This window comes from Emys orbicularis, chromosome 1 (genome assembly GCF_028017835.1).
Source record: "Emys orbicularis isolate rEmyOrb1 chromosome 1, rEmyOrb1.hap1, whole genome shotgun sequence".
In the NCBI taxonomy this organism is placed as follows: Eukaryota; Metazoa; Chordata; order Testudines; family Emydidae; genus Emys; species Emys orbicularis.
In genome coordinates, this window is record NC_088683.1 from 121,705,114 (window position 1) to 121,727,248 (window position 22,135).

A 22,135-nucleotide genomic window follows, 5' to 3' on the forward strand; every position below is an offset into this window, starting at 1 on the left:
ATTATGTGCAGCATTATACCCTTTGTATATTTAAAAGTTTCCCTTTCTCCTCTCTGTTGCACCAGAAAGGAATTACCTCATACATTTATATCTGGAGTTTTCTGCCCCTTTTCATGTTAGACATGTCCTTAATACATAGAAAATGCTTATTCTTTCATGTGTATCTCACAGCTCAGGTCAACTATATTCCCCTTCTACAGTCCAGCAAAGGTATTCATTCTAGGCTTCCAGCTTCACAACTGTTGCCTCACTTGGGTGAAGACCGGCACAGCTCTCTCTTCTGACCCGAGTATTTCAAGGCTGCACAGTCCCCTGACTATTCTGTGACTTTTCTCACCAGAAGACAGACTGCCTAAATAGGCCTGCTTGCTTTCTCTTCAGAGACTAATAATAGTATAATTACCCACAGTTATAAGTTACTGCACAGTTCTTTCTAAGCAAGCACATTTTATTCTTAAGGTAGAAGCATGACAGAGAAAACATAATAAAAGCAATAAAACAACCTACATGCATGCTATCAGAAATCACCCCAACTCCAACATGGGCTCTGGCAGGTGATTAGTCCTTCACGCTCCACAAAGGGGCCTCGTCTGTGACCACAAGTACATAGTAGCCTCAGCTCAGAACTAGCACACTCATAGTTTGGAAGGTCTTTGATCTGGGGTTTCCAGAAGCAGGTAATCGGTAGACAATGGAGTTTTCTTCTCAGGGCATAGCTTTCAAAGGCCTTCCGAGTGCCTCCTAGGGAACCAACTTTGTCCCAAACAGTTCTTTGAGGTTCCTAACATTTCCCCAGGGTTTACATTAGTCACACCTCCTAGAAAAATTTCATACAATAACATAGAAACAATTTCATTTTTAATACAATGGACCCCAAAGGTATTAAACATATTTCAATAAGGTTTATGCAGGCCATTGCAAGAAATTGCCCTCTGTTACAGTGTACTCCTTTGGTTAGGAGGAATACAGAGCCCAGGTTGGCAGTCAAGAGTTCCTGAATTCTGTATTCAGCTCTGCCACAAGCTCCCTTTGTGACCGCCCTGTGCCTCAGTTTCCCCATCTGTAAAATGGGAATGACAATTCCCTATACACAGGGGAGCTGTGTGGCTTAATTCACTAATGCTTGTTGGGTGCAATAAGTAGCACAGATATGCCTATAAATTTCAATACTCTAGTTAAGGATGTCAGTATTTCTATTATAAACCCCATTTTTCCAGAGTCTGAATTCAGTACTCATTAACATTTAGCACATTCTGTCTCACCCCAGCTGTGTAATTTGTTTCAAACCATAGCACCTGCCATCCCAAAACACTTCCTAAATGAAAGCAAACATTTTTTTAACGTGGGTGTCCAAATCTAGACACCTAAATACCTATTTAGGCACCTAAAGAAGGGGGCCTGATTTTCAGAGGTGCTGAGCTGAATGTAATTTGGCTGGGATAACACATATAATGTAAGTCTTCTTGTAGATAGTGGCATGAGATTTTTAAAGACCTCAAATGGTCTGGAGAACCTAGCATTTTATCTCTTATTCAACATGTAAAGTATAAATATAGGCAGGTCGTCTTGGCACTGATATTTAGTGTGATTTCTTTTGGAAGAATATTTTCTTATGTGTCCTCATTTTCCATCTGTTCTTGTCTTTCACAAATTTCAGAACTCTCATCCATTTGTCCTTGATGTCAGTTTGTAGCCCCATTGTCTTCAGTCTTGACAACATATTGCACCTTTACAAAGAGCATTAAGATTTTGGGAGAAAAGAGGCTATTGTGATGGGACAAGGCCAGATGGCTACAGTAAAGTAGTGAGGAACAGGTATGTTAGCCCCAGGCTAAACAAATCCCTGGTACCATGGTAACCAAATGGCAGTTGCTCCAGGTTAATCAAGACACCTAGGGCCAATTAAGATCCTTCTAGAAGGCAGTGGAGATAGCTACATTGATTGGGACACCTGAAGCCAATCAAGGGCTGGCTGGAACTAGTTAAAAGCCTCCCAGTTAGTCAGTGAGGTGCGCGTGTGAGGAGCTGGGAGCAAGAGGCGCAAGGAGCTGAGAGGGTGTGCTGCTGGAGGACTGAGGAGTACAAGCATTATCAGACACCAGGAGGAAGGTCCTGTGGTGAGGATAAAGAAGGTGTTTGGAGGAGGCCATGGGGAAGTAGCCCAGGGAGTTGTAGCTGTCATGCAGCTGTTACAGGAGGCACTATAGACAGCTGCAATCCACAGGGCCCTGGGCTGGAACCCGGAGTAGAGGGCGGGCCTGGGTTCCCCCCAAACCACCCAACTCCTGATCAGACACAGGAGGAATTGACCCAGACTGTGGGTTCCACCAGAGGGGAAGATCACTGAGGGGAGCAAATCCGCCAATAAGCGCAGGACCCACCAAGGTAGAGGAGGAACTTTGCCACAACTGGTGTCAGAAGTGGGATTTGGTGTGCACAGTGCGGCGGAAGAAGGAGGGTGATTTAAAAAAAAAAAAAAGGAGAGGGTTTATTTTTTTCACCACAATGGATGATGTAGTGCGGGCACTGATACAAGCCATGGTGGCCCAGCAGGAGGCTACCCGTGTCCAGACAGCCACCCAACAAGAAGCAGTGTGGCTGCAACAAGAGACTAATCACCTGCTGATGGACCAGGCTGCTCAAGACCGAGCTATGTTGCGGGAACTGGTAAATCAGGTAAAGACCCTTACAGAGCTGAACCGTGGCCATGATGGGATGCGGCTCGTACGGGCCAGCCATTGGCTGCAGAAAATGATGCGGGAGGATGATGTAGAGGCATACCTTCTGGCCTTTGAGAGGACAGCCCTACGGGAGGCCTGGCCTCGAGATCAGTGGTCTGGCATCCTTGCCCCATTCCTGTGTGGGGAGGCCCAGAAGGCCTACTATGATCTGCCTGAAGAGGCTGCAGCAGACTACCCCCAGCTGAAAGCAGAGATCCTGGCCAGATCTGGGGTAATGACCGCAGTGTGGGCCCAGCGGTATCACGAGTGGAGGTACCAGGAAGACAAAACCCCACGGTCCCAATTATATGACCTCATCCATCTCGCACGAAAGTGGTAGCAAACAGAGTCCCAGAGTCCAGAAGAGATACTAGAGGTTCTGGTCATCGACCGATACATGAGGGCACTGCCACCAGATCTCCGCAAATGGGTGGGCCAGAACGATCCGTCCACCTATGATGAGATGATCACGCTGGTAGAAAGACGCATGACAGCCAGGGAATTGACCCGACTACCCAAGGAAAGCCCCTTTCGTAGCAAACACCTGTGGGGAAATAGAGGGGGGGGGGCCTTCTTTTTGATAGCCAGAGCTGTGAATCTGAAGGCCCCAAAATAAACCCTCCAACAAAGATCTGTTATGCTAACTACCCTTACACAAAGCAGGGCCCAGGGCAGGGCCTGAACTAGACTAAAAACCACAGTTTTCTGCCAAACTCGGTCAAGTGTCATGTCCAGAGGAGGGGGGTGGGGTAAGGTGGGGCAAGGAGGGAAAGAATAAAAAGCCCCAGCAGCAGCATTAATGAAATATGTTCATGGCTGATGAAATATAATAACCGCTTGTGTGAAGCAATAGGTAACTTTAGCTAAATGCAAACTGACTCATGCAGCTTCTCCTTTGCGTGATCTGTGACCCACTCCGTGATTCCAGCTATCTGCAAAAATAGCCAATCATAGATCCTCTTTAGGTGTCCCATGGAACCCCCCCTAATCTTTAACCAAAAGACCCCGGAAAATAAGGTGTCTTGAGAAATGTACCCAAACTGGTGCCAAGTACCACCCCTGGGGAAAACCACTTCTCGGAAAATTAATAAGGAAGGTACGGGGGGGCGGCGGGGGGGGGGGGGACTGACCCCGACCCTACTTTCTTAACTTGTGGTTTGGGGGGGGGACTAACCCCAACCCTAATTTCTTAACTCATGCCTATTGTTTGTACTTTGCTTGCGGTTTGACGAAATAAAGCAGCCTGCGAGCTGCTGCTCGGGGTGTCAGTCTCCGGACTGCACCCCAGTGCACTGGTATGTATGTCAATAAACTGGCCTCAGGCTTGAGTCTTTGAACTAAAATGACTGCGTGGGGGTCTTTGACCACAACAATTTGGGGGCTCGTCCGGGATCACTTGACGTCCCACTGGACCGGAGGACCGTGGACCGCTCCCACACCGATCCCAGGCGCCAGGTAAGAGACCCTTGTCTCTATTTGGGCTTCGGTGAGGAGCTGCCCATGGGCTCTAGGTTCAGGTAAGGACGCGCTGTGATCCGAACCTTTTAAGGTTAGACTCATTTGCCTGACGCCTGTTCGTTTTGTGTGTGTCCGTTTTGTAACTTGTCTGTTTAAGTTCTTGCATCATGCTGTGCTATCTCTATCATTGTTTCCTTAGGCTATAAGCTGGGGGGGGGGGGCGTAGGGGACTGTCTGTTTTGTGGTGTGTACACGAGGTCTTAGACCCAACGGTTTCTTTGGGACAGCCTCGGTGAAATTACTGGGACATCCGTCTGGCAGTTAAACACTTTTAGAGTGCCAGCCCAGAATAAAAACAAGTTTCGGATGACAGGAGATTATTCAGGCAGGAACAGAGGCTGAATAGGCTGGGTGATCTCTCCGGGACATAAAGGAAACCACCACTGACTCAAGAACTGAGTGGCCCGAGGACTAGAGGTAAACAACTGAGAGGGAGGCATTTAATGCCTTCTCCCTATGTCCGGGCATAAGCTCACTATCCTATTAAGGGAGAGGCTGTGCACGAACAGCGTGAGAGAGTGTAAATTGAGGTTTCTAATCTCGATAAGAACAAGAAGTACGCCAAACTCCTATGCTTTGCCTTTTTAAGCTTTCTACTTTGTCTTAGTCAGCTTTGTGGCTCTCGCCTTCTGGGAGGTGGTTTCCCCAGGGGGGAGTGAAGGGCCGGCTGCTGAGGAACCCCGGGAAAGTGGACCCCATAGTGAGGTGTGGCGGAATCCACTGCCTGGACCCTCCAGGAGGTAGGGTGTAATCCAGGAAGTCCCGGAGCAGCCGAAGGGGCCGGAGTGGCTCCCACCAGCAATAGGCTGTGTGGACTGGTAAGATCTGCGGCCCGGGGATTGGCAGCCCTCACCACCAGCAATAAGCTGTGTGGCCGGGTAGGACTGTTATAGCAAAGATCCCGGTTTAGGTGTGGTGTAATTGTGAGTCGTAAGGTGGTTCCGGGACCTGCTACGGGCGGGGTAAGGGACCGAGAATAGCGGAGACCCCCGCTTTGTGTGAGTGGTAGGTCCCCACCCTTTTCTACCCGTTAAGTGACGATTGCGTCCCTCCTTGCTCGGAGAGCAGGGAGGCCCCGGGAATCCGTCCGCGTACTCCTAGGTAGTAGAGTATCCCATCCCGTTCTCTTGAAGGTGGGCCGGTGCTCTCTACTGGGGGAGGGGTGTACGGGGACCAAGTCTTTCCTAATCTTCTGTGTGGTTGGCCTACGACCGAAACCCTTCCCCAAATCTTCCTTTGGGAGCATGAACTCGCGTATGGAGTGAGCTCCCTTCCCTTCCTTTGGAGCATGGACTCGTGTATGGAATGAGCTCCAGCCCCTGAAAATCGTTTGCCAAAACCTGGGGCAATCGGGCATCCTACCCCGTTCCTCTCAGAGGCGGATTGGTAACTCGTTGCCGGACAGGGTGCAGGCGAGGACCCCCCTTATAAATCCTCCCCAGTGGTGTGAATGTTGGGAGGGGTGGGCCTCACCCCGAGTAACGGAGGCTAGGAAAATTGGTCTCGCCTGGAAAGGAGACTAAGGCTTATTGCTGTATTTTAGTGTTGTTTAACTATTCTTCAAGCATGATAGCAAGTGTTTTAGTGTTGTTGTGTTGTTTAACCACTCTTTAAGTATAATAGCAATTGCTTTGTTAAATAATTAATCCTCTCCTACAAGGGGGGTTAGCAAAAGCCCACCCTCCTTGGTGAATTGATAGTAAAACAATGCCTGTGCCCATAAAAAAAAAAGGATTGGGCCCAAACGGGCAGGCAACCGCAGTTTAAGGAAGTTAGGAGGGGGGGGGGGGGGTGAAGGGTTAACTCTGTAGTTGCTGGTGGAAATTAAGTAATTGCAGAGTTGGCTTCTTGCTTTCTTTCTTTTATAATAGTAATTGCTTGAATAATGGTGTGACGCTGTGCAGTCTATATGGTTTTATAAAAACTTGATAATAAGTCAATATAATGTAACTGGGATAGTTTTAGAGAAAATACGGTAATAAGTGAATATAACGTAACTGGAGAGAGGAGCCATCATGAAGAATCCCCTAGCTACCACCTGAGCTGGAACAAGAGCTGTACCAGGGGAAAGAATTGTGCCCAGGCCTGGAAGGTGTCCAGTCTGAGAAAAACTTACTGAAGCATCCCTGAGGGTGAGATTATCTGTATTTAGTTTGATTAGACATAGATTTGCGCATTTTATTTTATTTTGCTTGGTGACTTACTTTGTTCTGTCTGCTACTACTTGGAACCACTTAAATCCTACTGTCTGTATTTAATAAAATCACTTTTTATTTAGTAATTTACTCAGAGTATGTATTAATACCTGAGGGAGCAAACAACTGTGCATATCTCTCTATCAGTGTTATAGAGGGCGAACAATTTATAAGTTTGCCCTGCATAAGCTTATGCAGGGTAAAACTGATTTATTTGGGTTTAGACCCCATTGGGAGTTGGGCATCTGAGTGCTAAAGACAAGCACACTACTGTGAGCTGTTTTCAGGTAAACTTGCAGCTTTGGGACAAGTGATTCAGACCCTGGGTCTGTGTTAGAGCAGACTGGAGTGTCTGGCTCAGCAAGACAGGGTGCTGGAGTCCTGAGCTGGCAGGGAAAACAGGAGCAGAAGTAGTCTTGGTACATTGGGTGGCAGCTCCCAAGGGGGTTTCTGTGATCCAACCCGTCACAAATGGCATAAGCGGTAAAACTATGAATAAATGTTAAAAAAGAAATTCTTGGTTTCTTTGCAGCCATTCCTTTGGGAGTGTCTGTAAATAATCCAGGCAAAAGGTTATTAAGGTAAAATCATTTGACTATAAAAAAGTTAGTTGAATTTGTTGAGAAACACTCCTGGTGTGTATAATTTTTTTTTGTTTTATAAGTTTAAGATAAATTACTGTTGTTTAAATACTTTTGCCAAACAAAGTAAACTAGTGTTGTTTAGTTTTGGTATTTAGCATTTGATCCTTAAAGTAACTTAATGCTTTACAAAGTTTAAATTGTTTTAAATAAAGACCAAAGTTGTGGCTGCAGCAGGATAGTCAAAGCCAGAAGAATGGAAAATTTTAAATCTGTTTTGGTAACAAATAGCAAGTAAAGGCTAATATCAACTAAAAGCCACAAATTGTTCTTGAAGTGTTGCTGGGTACACCTTATACCCTGATCACCTTTGGCGCTCCCTGGACGGTTGCGCCTCAGGTGCTCTGGCCCTATTTGCTCGCGTGCATCACCGGATGACTGTGCACCGTTGATTGCTGCAGTTAAGTAAAACTTTTCCTCTGTGGTCCAGCACTACTGCCAGCGACGTGATGATTGGGCAGGCAGCACTTTTCCCTCTTTGGGAACTCTTTCTAAATATTTGAATTAATTTTATTCAAATGTTTAAATGTTATAATTGTAAGTGTGTTAGTTTTAGTAAGGTATTTTCTTGTAAAAAGGGCAAATGCAGGATCTTGGGCGGAGGTTTTGCGGCAGTTTTTGCATTGATAAAATATGTCATGCGGGGGCTGTTGTAAGGCTTTTGCTTAAGAATTTTGTATCACAATCTGGCATATCTGAACTGATTATAAAAGAGCTATGTGCAGCTTCACAGATCCAGTATGTGTGCAGCTTCACAGATCCAGTATGGCCAAATGCCCTTTAAAGGCCACTCCTAATCAAAGGACCAAATTCAACCCTCATAAAAATTTTTACCAGGGCACCCAATGCAACTACCGACAGTACCCTGCTGGCCTAGCTCAAATAAACAGTCATTTAATAAATTACACAATAGTAAGGCACTAACGAAATGTGTTAGGTCTTTTTATATACAGCAGTCCTGCCACTCACTGAAACCAGAGACTGGGTCTGCATAAAGGTCCATCAGCAAAGAACTGCCCTGGCCCCATGCTAAGGGACTCTTGTCTGCTGACAAATCCATTAAGCCTTCGGACCTTGCTAAGAAAACAACTTCTCCACCTGAGGCCACAATAAAGCCTCCAACCAAGCAAGGTGATTGTGCTGGTAACCCCTCCCTTGCAGCCTCATTGCCGGACAGCTAAGTGAACTAAGACTACGAAATCTTGAAGAATAGCTTTCGGAAGCTAGCCAAAACTACCTGAAAATGAAACTTTTAATATTCCTCAGCCTCTCCTCCTTAACGAACTTGGGGTGGGGAGGGAAAAAGTAATTTTTTCCCCTAAATTTTAGCCAATCAGTGACCTCCGGTTTGGCCTGTGTCTTATTGCAGTGTACCCTGGCTCTACATGGTTGCCCATTGTTGTAGTCCCCGCTCCCCAGCTACTCCCCCTCATATCTTCTCCAATTCCCATACAAATCTGTCTGGCCGTGGCCTCAGGGAAATTCAAGTCTCGGAACAACAAATGTGGTATAGCACATCCTACCGATGGAATTGTTGTTTCCAGTGGTGAATTGTGCTAAATGCTACTATGAGAACCACCACTTTCTCATTTCCCTCTCTGCTTTCCAAATAACTACCCAGTACCCTGATTGTTCTCAGAGAGCGGCCATTCAACTGGCCCAGCTTGTGCAGTGGGAAAGTTTTTATTGGGGAAAGGGAGGCGTAGTAGAAGGGGCCTTGCATGACCTAACTGGAGCAGCCGCTATTTGGACAATAGACAAGGCCCAAAATCATAAAGAACGCCTGGAAAATTTGGAAAAGCATCAGGCCTCCTTACTGAGGCAGCGCTAACCAACACCTATACCAATATAAAAGCCCTCCATGCCTTGTCAGGACTGGGAACCACAACCCAAACCCTTCTATCAAAATTAATAAACACCCTTGCCTTAGCAGGAAAGGACACTGTCTGGGATTTAGCGTGCAGCCAAATGCAAGGTTTCTTTAACAACCTTTTGGCAAAAATGCAAACCGATGTTTTAAATCAGCGGTGGCCTGAAACCCTTACTACTATTGTGGGAGTGCCACCCGAGCTGTGGAAGTGGAGAAATACGTGGACATTGTCAAAATGGAGCTGTGACTCTGTTGCATGTACCTTCCAAGCTTCGGGACCTATTAATGACACCTGGGCTCCAGTGCAATTGCTTGTGCCTGGACCATGGGCAAACTGTCTATGGGACTGGGTTATCCACCGGCAGGTATGGGAAGTTAAACCACCCCATAAACCTAGCCGTTTCATCACCACTCCCTATGATTTCGCTACTCAACATATCTGGGTGGGTATCGGAACCTTGTGGTCATTATGGCCCTGGGAACCCCCACAGCTATTTTGCCTCCGCAAATTGCATCCTGAAGAAGTGGTTAACGTTTTGATTTGGCATGTTGGGAAGGGGAAGCGATAGGTAAAGATCCAGAGGGAAAATTACTATTTAGTAAGAGCCATGGATGTGTCCTGCCATCGGACCCCCACATCCCTATCCCCTTTCACCTTAACTTAACCACTGCACAAGGAAGCCGCTTTATTGTATGGCCTGCTAATCCTCAGGTTTATGTAACCCTCCATCCAAGTGTTCCTTTTACATTTGATTGAACTTCCCCTATCCCTAACCGCTTCCTAAACCTCACTTCTCTACTCCCTCTGCTCTCCAACTTATCTCACCTGCAAGACCAAATGCATGTAATAGAAATAGAATATAACAAAGAGGCCAAAGCCTTCCAAACTGCTTATCGAGTACATACCTTATGCTCCTCCCACGACATTGCATGCTTTGCCTCTAAGAAAATCGCCCAAGTTGCACCCAGTTGGCTAACCTCTTCTGCCCTTCACATTCTATTTTGAATTGTTCTAGCAATTTGTTGCGAATTAATGTTGGCTGTTGCTTGTTGTCTATGTAAATTTTGCCGTTTGCCCCAGCTCCCGGTTCAGCCCCGACCACCACCGGAAGCCCTTTTTATTTTCACAGATGTTCTCCACCCCACACTATATTGTCCCTCAGATCCGGAAATCGACCACCTTAGTGTCATTTCTAAATCCGAATACTGTCCTATGGCCCCTTTGTTTAATAATAGTAGTGATGCCTATAGGGCATCAGAGGAGGGAAATTGTGGGGAAATAGAGGGGGGGGCCTTCTTTTTGATAGCCAGAGCTGTGAATCTGAAGGCCCCAAAATAAACCCTCCAACAAAGATCTGTTATGCTAACTACCCTTACACAAAGCAGGGCCCAGGGCAGGGCCTGAACTAGACTAAAAACCACAGTTTTCTGCCAAACTCGGTCAAGTGTCATGTCCAGAGGAGGGGGGTGGGGTAAGGTGGGGCAAGGAGGGAAAGAATAAAAAGCCCCAGCAGCAGCATTAATGAAATATGTTCATGGCTGATGAAATATAATAACCGCTTGTGTGAAGCAATAGGTAACTTTAGCTAAATGCAAACTGACTCATGCAGCTTCTCCTTTGCGTGATCTGTGACCCACTCCGTGATTCCAGATATCTGCAAAAATAGCCAATCATAGATCCTCTTTAGGCGTCCCATGGAACCCCCCCTAATCTTTAACCAAAAGACCCCGGAAAATAAGGTGTCTTGAGAAATGTACCCAAACTGGTGCCAAGTACCACCCCTGGGGAAAACCACTTCTCGGAAAATTAATAAGGAAGGTACCGGGGGGGGGGGGTACATGTGGGGAGTGGGGACACATAGCAGCACAGTGTCCCAGCACCGAGGAGCCTATGCAATGCAACTTGGGGGATTGGGAGGTCCCGTGCTCCCTTATCCACCTTGCAGGCATCGCATTAACCCCGCATAACTACACCAGGCCGGTGAAGATAAATGGAGCAGAGACTACAGCGCTTGTGGACTCGGGGAGTGCTATCACCCTTATATCGGGTAAGCTGGTAAAAAGTAGCCAGCTGCTACAAGCCAAACGCGTAGCAGTGACATGCGTGCATGGGGCCGTGAGCCATTACCCCACCATCCCAGTGGAGATAGAGGTTCAGGGGAACCCCATTGAGGTGACAGTGGGCGTAGTTCCTAAACTCCCATATCCTGTAGTCATTGGGAGGGACTATCCAGGATTTGATAATTTACTCCCCCCGGAGAGGCTGGAGGGAGGTGAGGACCCTGCTGGCAGCGATTCGTCGTTGGGGGAATGTCAACCCCCAATGTTTTCTGAGTTTTCTCAGGATCTATTCTCAGCCCCCCAAAAGGCCCGGAAGAAAAAAAAAGAAAGGAAGGCCGTGAAGGCCTTGGGAACCCGGATCCTGACCCAGGGCCAGAAGACCGCGCTAGTAGGCAGATGGACATGAGCAGCCAACAGAGAAACTACCAACACGGAAGGTGAGCTGGAGGCTGGCCCCAGCCGTGATGGCGATGAGCCATTGGAAGAAGCAGAAGCCGGCCCCTGGGAGCTCAGGCAGGTTAGTCCTGGGAGAGAGACAGGCAGAGGACCCTAGATATGATAACGTCAGGAAAGAGGTGGCTGAGATAGATGGGATACCAGTGGAGGAGAAGGTCCGGGGTCCAGGACCCTACTTTATAGTGAAGAAAGATCTCCTGTACTGTGTGGTGCAAATGCAGGAGCAGGAGATACATCAACTTCTGGTGCCACGAAAACATCAAAAAGCCTCGCCCACAGTCACCTGTTTGGAGGACACCTAGGGGTAGAGAAAACCCAGGCATGGATCCTGCGGAGGTTCTTCTGGCCAGGAGTACATGAAGATGTCAGGCGATACTGCACCTCTTGTCCAGAGTGTCAGCTACATAGCCCTCGCCCACACTTGCGGGCCCCTTTGATACCTCTTCCAATAATAGAGGTACCATTTGAACGCATAGCCATGGATCTGATTGGGTCCCTAGAGAAGACAGCTTGAGGCCACCAACATGTGCTGGTTGTACTAGACTATGCAACCCGGTACCCGGAAGCTGTCCCCCTACGCAACACAGCTTCCAAGACAATAGCTAAGGAGCTAGTACAGATCTTTTCCCTGGTTGGACTACCCAAGGAGATACTGACTGATCAAGGGACACCTTTCGTGTCCAAGTTGATGAAAGATCTCTGTGCATTGCTCCATGTACAAGCCCTACGGACCTCTGTATACCACCCACAAACAGACGGCCTTGTGGAAAGGTTCAATAGGACCCTCAAGGCCATGATCAGAAAAGTGGTGAGCCGGGATGGGAAAGATTGGGATACCCTATTGCCTTACCTCATGTTCGCCATCTGGGAAGTCCCACAAGCCTCCACAGGTTTCTCTCTGTTCGAACTACTATATGGGCGCCACCCCCAGGGCATATTGGATATAGCCAGAGAAGCCTGGGAAGAGGAGCCAAATCCTGGAAGGAACATAGTCGAGCATGTACTACAGATGAGGGATCGGATAGCCCGAGTTACACCCATTGTACGGCAACACTTGGAGAAAGCACAGGAGACCCAACGAACCCATTATAACCACCAAGCAAAGCTTTGACGGTTCCAACCAGGGGATCGAGTAATGGTCCTGGTGCCCACAGCAGAAAGCAAGCTGTTGGCCCAGTGGCAGGGACCCTATGAAGTGATTGAAGCCGTGGGAGAGGTAAACTATAAGGTGCGGCAGCCAGGCCGCAGGAAACCGGAGCAAATTTGCCACATTAATCTTCTAAAACCTTGGCATGATCGAGAGGCATGCTTAGTCACCCAGGAGACCCTTCCCCAGGAGGATAACTTACACGAGCAAGTGAGGATATCACCCGACTTGACGCCAATCCAAAAGATCGAGGCAGCCGACATGATTAATCGCAACCGAGATGTGTTCTCTACAAAACTGGGGCGGATGACTGAGACCTATCACCATATCCGCACGATCCCTGGAGCCAAGGTAACACTGAGACCCTACCGAATCCCAGCGGCCAAAAGAGAAGAAATCAAGGCCGAAGTAAAGAAAATGTTAGAATTAGGGGTTATTGAAGAATCTTACAGTCAGTGGGGCAGTCCAGTCGTTCTAGTGCCTAAACCTGATGGTACCACGAGATTCTATAATGACTTTCGCCGACTGAATGAAGTATCCCAATTCGATGCATACCCCATACCACGCATCGACGAACCGATTGACCGACTGGGTAGTGCCCGATTCTTGACTACACTGGATCTGACAAAAGGGTATTGGCAGATTCCCCTGACCAAAGAAGCTAAAGAAAAGACAGCGTTCTCCACCCCAGACGGGTTATTCCAGTACACCGTCCTCCCTTTTGGGCTACATGGGGCCCCGGCCACATTCCAGCGCCTCATGGATAAGCTGCTGCGCCCCCATACTAGTTATGCAGCCGCATACCTAGATGATGTCATCATCCATACGCCAGACTGGGGAACCCACTTGGAGAAAGTTGAGGCAGTCCTACGCACCTTAAGGCGGGCTGGCCTCACCGCTAATCCCGCTAAATGCGCCATAGGGCTAGCAGAGGCTAGGTACCTGGGATATATTGTAGGAAGGGGTATAGTGAAGCCCCAAACTAATAAGCTAGAGGCGATTGAAAACTGGCCCCGGCCGACCCAAAAGAAGCCGGTCCGTGCGTTCCTAGGTGTGGTAGGCTACTACCGACGTTTTATTCCCCACTTCGCCAGTAGGGCAAGTCCTCTAACGGACCTGGTGAAGGCCCGAGGTTCAGACATGGTGAAGTAAACCGATGCAGCAGAGGGGGCATTCATAGACCTTCGGACGGCCCTGCGTAATGACCCCATACTCATAGCCCGGACTTTAACCAGGAATTTATTTTACAAACAGATGCTTCCGAGGTGGGGTTGGGGGCGGTTCTGTCGCAAATGATTGGAGAAGAAGAACACCCGATCCTCTACCTAAGCAGAAAGCTGCTCCCAAGAGAACAGAAGTATGCAGTAGTCGAGAGAGAATGCCTTGCTGTCAAATGGGCCATGGAGACACTGCGTTATTACCTCTTAGGCCGGCGATTTACTCTCGTGACGGACCATGCACCCCTCCAGTGGATGCAGAGAAATAAGGAAAAGAATGCAAGGGTCACCAGGTGGTTCTTATCCCTCCAACCATTCCAGTTCCGCATACGGCACAGGGCTGGATGCCACAACGGCAACACTGATGGTCTATCACGAGCACACTGCCTGGCATCCCAAGTTGCCCAACCCTATGGTGTTGAGCAGAGGGGGAGGATATGTGATGGAGCAAGGCCAGATGGCTACAGTAAAGTAGTGAGGAACAGGTATGTTAGCCCCAGGCTAAACAAATCCCTGGTACCATGGTAACCAAATGGCAGTTGCTCCAGGTTAATCAAGACACCTGGGGCCAATTAAGATCCTTCTAGAAGGCAGTGGAGATAGCTACATTGATTGGGACACCTGAAGCCAATCAAGGGCTGGCTGGAACTAGTTAAAAGCCTCCCAGTTACTCAGTGAGGTGCGCGTGTGAGGAGCTGGGAGCAAGAGGCGCAAGGAGGACCCACCAAGGTAGAGGAGGAACTTTGCCACACTATGTAAAAACAAACTATGTGTATAAGTATCAGGGGCTGGCTTCCCTTCCCCACTTCCTTTTGAAAACTTTGTTTCAAAATTAGAAAATGGTACCAGTTGAGGTTTGCCCTCAAAGACTATATAATTGTATTTGTTTGAGATAAAATGTATAAAATAATGATACAAACAAATTGTACAATATTCAAACTAATTTATTTTTATTATTTAATTTTAATAATTTAATATTAAATTTGGAAAGTGTCTGCTCACTGTAAAAGAGAAATGGTTGAAAATTTTTCAATGTTTCAATATTTGCAGATTTGAAGGATTTTTTGCTGGTTTTGGACATGCTTCGACAATGGCCAACATTTTAAAAAAGTTTTAAATTTTAACAATTCTTTCCAAAATTGTTTCTAAAAAAGTTTCTGCATTTTTCAACAAGTTCTATTATGACAGGTGCTTTGCAGATCAATTTATCCACTTTATCGAATAGCCACTTTTAAATAGACTTCGGATCTCTTAGAAATGTTTGTTGGGAAGAAGGTGAAGCATCAGAAGGAGGATGGAAGAGCATAGGAATGCTTTAGATGGCCACCTGAAAGGAAAAGGAAGGCTGTTAGAAAATGCCCAATAGTTAGAAAATGTACTTCTTAATACACTTTTACCCAGTTCGGTTGAAACCATGATCAGCCAGTGGTTTTTGAGTTATTTTATCGTTGTGTTGGGTATTCTTGTTTTGGGTCCCAAAGTCATGAGTATTGCTTGTTTCAGCCCAAAAGTTTGGTATCACCTCCAGCCAGGTGGCTGCATGCTGATAAAGGAGCTGCTTGCCAGATATTTTTCTCACTGCTGTATCAGAGACTGGAGATGACCACCGCTAAAGATATTGCAGTGTGGGACTTGAGGTTGCAGAACCGAGCAATATGAAGGCAAGTAGCTTCTGGAAAGGGCACAGGTAGATGGCAAGATAAGACACAGAATTGAGTGCCCCGGGGGACTGTGGAAAGCTATTGGCAGATCATCATCTATCAATTGTTGTGATTGGTCATGCCTTTACATTTTCATTGCAGTCACATTGAGTTAGCAAAAAACAAGACAAGTTATACCTCAGAGTGTGGTAGCTGCATCATGGTATGGCACAATTGAGGGATATTGGTGTCTGAACACTGAGCATGTTAAGAAAATGTGTGACTCATAATAAGTTAAATTTCTAGTGAAGACAAAGCTAGAGTCTTAAATGGTAGCACAAGCAATGCAGAAAATTGGTTCAGCTTGGAGGGGGTCAGGAAAACTGCTCTTAGCACAGTTTTCAGCTTATCCAGCCAACCCACACCATCCCAAATGGAATCCATTGTAATTGCCTTTCTTTTAAAGAAATATCTTCAATACTTCTGTGCATTCTTAAACATGTGTATGTAACTGATCTAACTTTGGGTGACAGTGGAGTTTGAACCTAAGAACCTTCAGCATTAAAAGCGCAAATCTCTAGCAGAAAAATTAAGTTTTCTAGCTAACAGCAGTGGCTGACTCCTACACCTCCTATGTAGACCAGCCACTAGATGGGGACAAAGACCCACACTGTCCTAATGTGGGTTACACATACACAGAGCCGTGGATGGGATCATACTCAGAACAGCTAGCTCATAACTTCTGTTTTTAGCATGCTAGCTTAATCGGCGCTAGCGCAGGTATGTCTCCTTAAATGGGAAATAACACCTTCCAGCTCCAGTGTAGAAATATCCTTAGTGGCATGAGGGCTGACTACAATACTTGGCTCTTAAATCTTTTCTGGCTGCCATTTTTATATGCAAATCATAGGATGCACAAATGAACAAAATGCAAATGGACGAAGTTCTGTAACTGGAAGAAAGGCTCAGTTTAAAAAAAAAAAAGCAATTATACTGATAGTTGCACCAAAATGCACATTTACATGTTTAAAAGGCTTGAAATAGTAATATAATTATTAGATATTGGGTCAAATTTATCTTTGGGGTCAATCCACTAAAGTCAGTGATTAATTTGGCCTAAAATTTGCATAAGACTTTAGAGCTGCTAGGAATTTTTCTGCCAGCCCCCTCCAATTTCCATTCTTCAACTAGTTCCACTAGGCATGTACCAAGTACTGGCCACATTTTTCAAAATAGGTCCCTGAATACATATTTAGGGAAACTTAATAAGTGGCCTGATTTTCAAAAGTGCTGAGCACCCAGCAGTTCCCATTGAAGTCACACTGGGGGCTCCTAGGTGCTGAGCAGTTTTTAAAATTAGGTCACTTAGTTGCCTAAATACAGATTTAGGAGCCCAACTTTATACATCCATTTTTTTCCCCACATCTTGGCTTCTATTTTCAGTACCTGATATCTTGGCTGTTTAACATTTCATCTGTCTGGAAGCTGTCATACAGGTTTTTTTCTGCATAGCCACAAAGCAACTAAGTTGGAGTCAACACTTTTCATTTCCATAAGACCATCCATTTAAGATTCTCCACATGCTTTTTGATATTGCTGTGAAATATCCTTGTTTTACAGATGAGGAAGCCGAGGCATAGATAGGTTAAATGCCCAAGATTGCATATGTAACTGGTGGTAAGTGTTGAATGGAACCTAAGCCTTCTGACTCACAGTTCTGTGGCTTAACCACAAGACTATCCTTATATATTAATGACAGACTGGTCTTACAGAAGTGAGGGATTTCATTATTCATTTCATTATCTTGCTTACCGAGCTATGGTGTCAAACTTCAAGAAAGGGAAAGGGACAAAGAAGGTAGGGGTGAGGGAGAGAGAGAGAGAAAGGGAGAGAGGGAATATTCCGGCACTGAATTGCCTCCCTCTTTTGTCTCGTTGCTGGGACAAGCAATGGGTAGATCAGATGGTGATTTGAGAGGGAGTGTTATCCTGGCTCAGTCCCCTTTCCCATTCTTTCTATTATGAATACATCTTGCAGCTCATTTCTGCCATTATTAATTTATTGACAAGTGCAGAGAATCATAGCTATCCAAAATTCAATATGGATAAGGAAAATGCCATAAAGGAGGGGCGGGAAGGGGCTGATCTTTGTTTCGTAGAAGCCCTCAACTTTCCATTATTCTAGTCAGTCAAAGTAGCTGATCTCATTCCACTGTGTGATGAAATTCTCCTCAGCCCCTGTTACTTTCATCATGCTGAAATGGATGAGTTGGAACCTAAGCAACCATCATAGAATCCATGTGGAGACAAGAATGCAGCTGAAGAGGACTGAGAATTGGAATTGTTTACCCACCGCTAAGGAAACGTTATATTTTAAGGTACTTCTTTGTCAAATGTCGTATTATTTGCCGTGTGTTTGGCCTTCAGTGTCAGGAAACCTAAAAGATAATCTCAGTTTTACCAGTTGCCTACTGGAGAAGATTCTCCTTTACCTCAAGTGGTGGAGCTGCTTGCTTTGGAATCTGATTTGTCAGATCCAGTCTCAAGAGGGGCTGATTCCTCAGACTATGAAGTAGCATGTCTGAGTCAGCAGAATTTTACTACAATTTTGGAATATACCCTTGTCTACTGAAGAATCTTTTCAGATATAATTTTACATACTCCATATCAAGGAAAGCAACAGGACATGGTTCTGTACTGTGTAAATGTGTTTGAAAAGCCAGCTAGCATGAGAACCGAACAGGCTGTGTGCACATACATATACATCACGACTGGTTACAGTGAGATAGAGGACTCTAAAGGATATCAACACACAATGGACTTCTGTTGCATTGTAAAGGTAGTAAAACCAGAAGCAGTGGCAACTTGCTATCACAAAGTACAACTCAAGTTGAAAGCAAAGAACAATTTTAGCTGAAAATGGCAAAAGGAGGGAGAACAGAACTGGGAAAGAGAAGTCTTCAGTTTGTAACCCACACACCTCCTGGGTGTGGTGTTCTGTCCCATCTAGTAGCACCGAGACTACTTAGAGATTAATGAGTCTGCTTTACAGCCTTAGCTAAGGGCCAGTTGGCTTTTAGCTCATGCAGTAGAGGCTTATGGACTAAGCTCCATAGATCCCAGGTTCGATCCTGCCCGCCGACAACCGGGGGGGGGCGTCTGTCGGCGTTACAAGCTTACAGGAGAAAGGTTAAAGCAGGTAACAGCAAAATGAGCTACGTCTGTGTGGTTCTGTTGAACAAGAGGTTGGCAGGATGCAGAGGGAGTTGTATCCTCTTCATGGGGGCTTACAGAGGGAGGTTTTGGGGGACCAAGCTAGGAAAAGTTGAGGGTGTAGCTAATTAATTCATTGATTGTGGGTTGGATTGATGTAATCCTGAACCCACACTAGAGGCCACAAAGAGACACTGCTGCTGTCTTAAGGCCTCTGGAGGAGAAGTCTGTCCTACCTTCACCTCTAGGAAGCTCTTCTTAGAAATTGTGCATTTACCTGGGCTGTGTGCAGGGACCGGAGTTTGGCCCTATATAAAGACATCTGCGTAGAGGATGGGACGTTGGAATCAGTGACAAAAGAGGAAGGTGGCCAGACAAATGAGGATTCTAAAAGTGACACAATTAATGAGCTGCTGTTTTCCACCTGCCTTTAACAAAAAGAATGAGATGAAGTATACAAGATGAATTCTAGGGAAGGATGAATTGCACGCACTGTGATACCATCGCTAGTTCGTCTGCAACAGGCCTCTATATTCTCAGTCTGAAAGTTTGCCACTCCCTCTAACCTTGCAGTGATGTTTGCTCTTCCTGACAAGAAGTATATAGAAGGGGTTCTCTGCCAGGCTGTGCTGACAATGAGCTGTGACTGATGACAAACTCTATACCCCCAGGTTTCTATGCAAAGGGTGGTTGTAAATGACACCAAATCTAGCTGGGAGTGAAGTGACTAGTGGTGTCCCACAGGGGACAATATTGGGTAACTGTTTTACTTAACGGCTGTTATAAGTGATCTGAAGTCTGAAGTGAAACATACATTCATTAAATTTGCAAACAGTTCCAAGCTAGCAGGGGCTACACACATAAAGGAGGGCAGAGATAAAAGTCAATTGCATCAAGGAAGCTGGAAAAATGGAGAGGGAAATGTATGAAATGTCAACTGGCCAGTGAGCTCCTACTCTGATCTGATGCTGTAATATACACTATACACATCAGTTCTGCTACTGCAGTATTGATCTCTAGAGCCAGCTAGGCCTACAGGAGGTGAGGTCTTTAAAAACATTAATTCATGCTGTAAAAAACTAAACAGGGGTCTGAGCCAAAATCCTGTCTTCAAATGGCCTCTAAACTTTCAAGCGTTCATAGTCTAGATTTATTTTTTTTAAGCTTAGCCTATCTCCACTAAAAACTCTTAAGTTTGGCAGTTATTGGGAGGGATGAAAGCACGTGGCCAACTAATTCATAAGTAGATCTAGTCAGAAAATAGAATTTCTGTTCTGTGGGAAATTCTAACATTATGAAATTGGAATGAAAAGTTGATTTTTTTCACAAAATAGAAGCATAGAAAACTTTGAATTCAGAAACATCAAATAGTCTCATTTCAATAATGTCGAAACATTTTAAAATAACACACAATATTAAATATACATAATGTTTAATAGAGCAGTATATTAAAATATTAATTTACTATCATATAAAAGTCAAATCAAAATGAAATGATAATGGTGAAATGAAATTTATTGAAATGAAACAAGAACGTCAAAATGATTTGTTTAGACTTTCTCCCATTGAAAATTTAATCAAAATTGACATATTCCTACAAGCTGTTTTGATTTTGACCAGACTGCATTTCTTCAATGGAAGATTGTTCCATTAAAAATGCTTTGACCAACTCTCCGTCTAAGCTTATCGTGGTCTGTCTGTGAAGGAGAAAGAATGGAAGGAGGCCCAGTTAACTCATATTAATCTTGTGTTAGAGGAGGCCAATGACATGCCTGTACATCTGATATCAGAATGCTGTCCTCAGCCTCTAAACAGTCTTGAAAGCCTAGGCAAATAAATTAAAACAAACCAACAAAGCGGGTTTGCACTGACTCTTGTCTGCACATGTTCTCCAGCTTCACCCACCAGCTCTCTACTCCCTTAATGTTGATGGGCACTATTATCATGCATGCCTTCTATTACATTTTTAAAAGGTTTGTTCTCCAACCTGCATGAAATTCATTACCTTTTCTGCTGTAAATGGCCTTGTATTTGAATATCTTGTCAAATCATTCTTTGGTTTTTATATATATATAACGCGGCCCGATATAACATGAATTTGGATATAACGCGGTAAAGCAGCGCTCCGGGGGGGCGGGGCTGCGCACTCCGGCGGATCAAAGCAAGTTCAATATAACGCGGTATCACCTATAACGCGGTAAGATTTTTTGGCTCCCGAGGACAGCTTTATATCGGGGTAGAGGTGTATATGTTGTGACAAAGTTCCTCCTCTATCTTGGTGGGTCCTGCGCTTATTGGTGGATTTTCCTGCCTCAGAGATAAACCATGTGGGTTGGGGAACAGCCCAGAGACCTTCCCCTCTGGAAGAACCCACAGTCCAGGTCAATTGGGAGGTTAGGGGGGAACCCAGGCCCGCCCTCTACTCCGGGTTCCAGCCCAGAGCCCTGTGGACTGCAGCTGTCTATAGTGCCTCCTGTAACAGCTGCATGACAGCTACAACTCCCTGGGCTACTTCCCCATGGCCTCCTCCAAACACCTTCCTTATTCTCACCACAGGACCTTCCACCTGGTGTCTGATAACGCTTGTGCTCCTCCGTCCTCCAGCAGCACACCCTCTCACTCTCAGCTCCTTGCACCTCTTGCTCCCAGCTCCTCACACCCCCACCACAAACTGAAGTGAGCTCCTTTTTAAAACCCAGGTGCCCTGATTAGCCTGCCTTAATTGATTCTAGCAGCTTCTTCTTAATTGGCTCCAGGTGTCCTAATTAGCCTGCCTGCCTTAACTGGTTCTAGCAGGTTCCTGATTACTCTAGTGCAGCCCCTGCTCTGGTCACTCAGGGAACAGAAAACTACTCATCCAGTGACCAGTATATTTGCCCTCTACCAGACTCCTGTACCCCACTGGTCTGGGTCTGTCACAATATATATATATATATATATATATATATATATATATATATATATATATATATATATATATATAAATTTCCTGCCTTTTATTTATTGTCTTATTACATTTTTAACTGTTGATGTTTATTTTTTGACATTCGATGAATTTGCTCTGGCTCTGCCTTTTTTGTGCTGGCTGATGTTTTATAACCTATTGATTCCCAATATTTTAAACTGACCCACAGCTGATATGAGGCTCTCACTGGGAAGTAAGATGTTTACATCTCACTATGAATAGCAGATAAACGGAATAATAAAGATTGTCAAAACCTGAGAAACGAAGCACATCTGGTTCTTGTTTGCTCTCGAGGATATATGGCTGTGCAGCTCAGAACTAAGAAACTTCAGAATGCCAGGCAAGTCAGTCTGGACCTTCACATTTCCACTTTAGTCTATTTTATTGGTTAAGAAAATAAATTTTAAAAAATCTGCACTGTGCAGGTTTATAACTTTACCAACAAAATTACACAAAGAATCTCAGTGGTGATTTTTTTCTACAATTTTTTCAT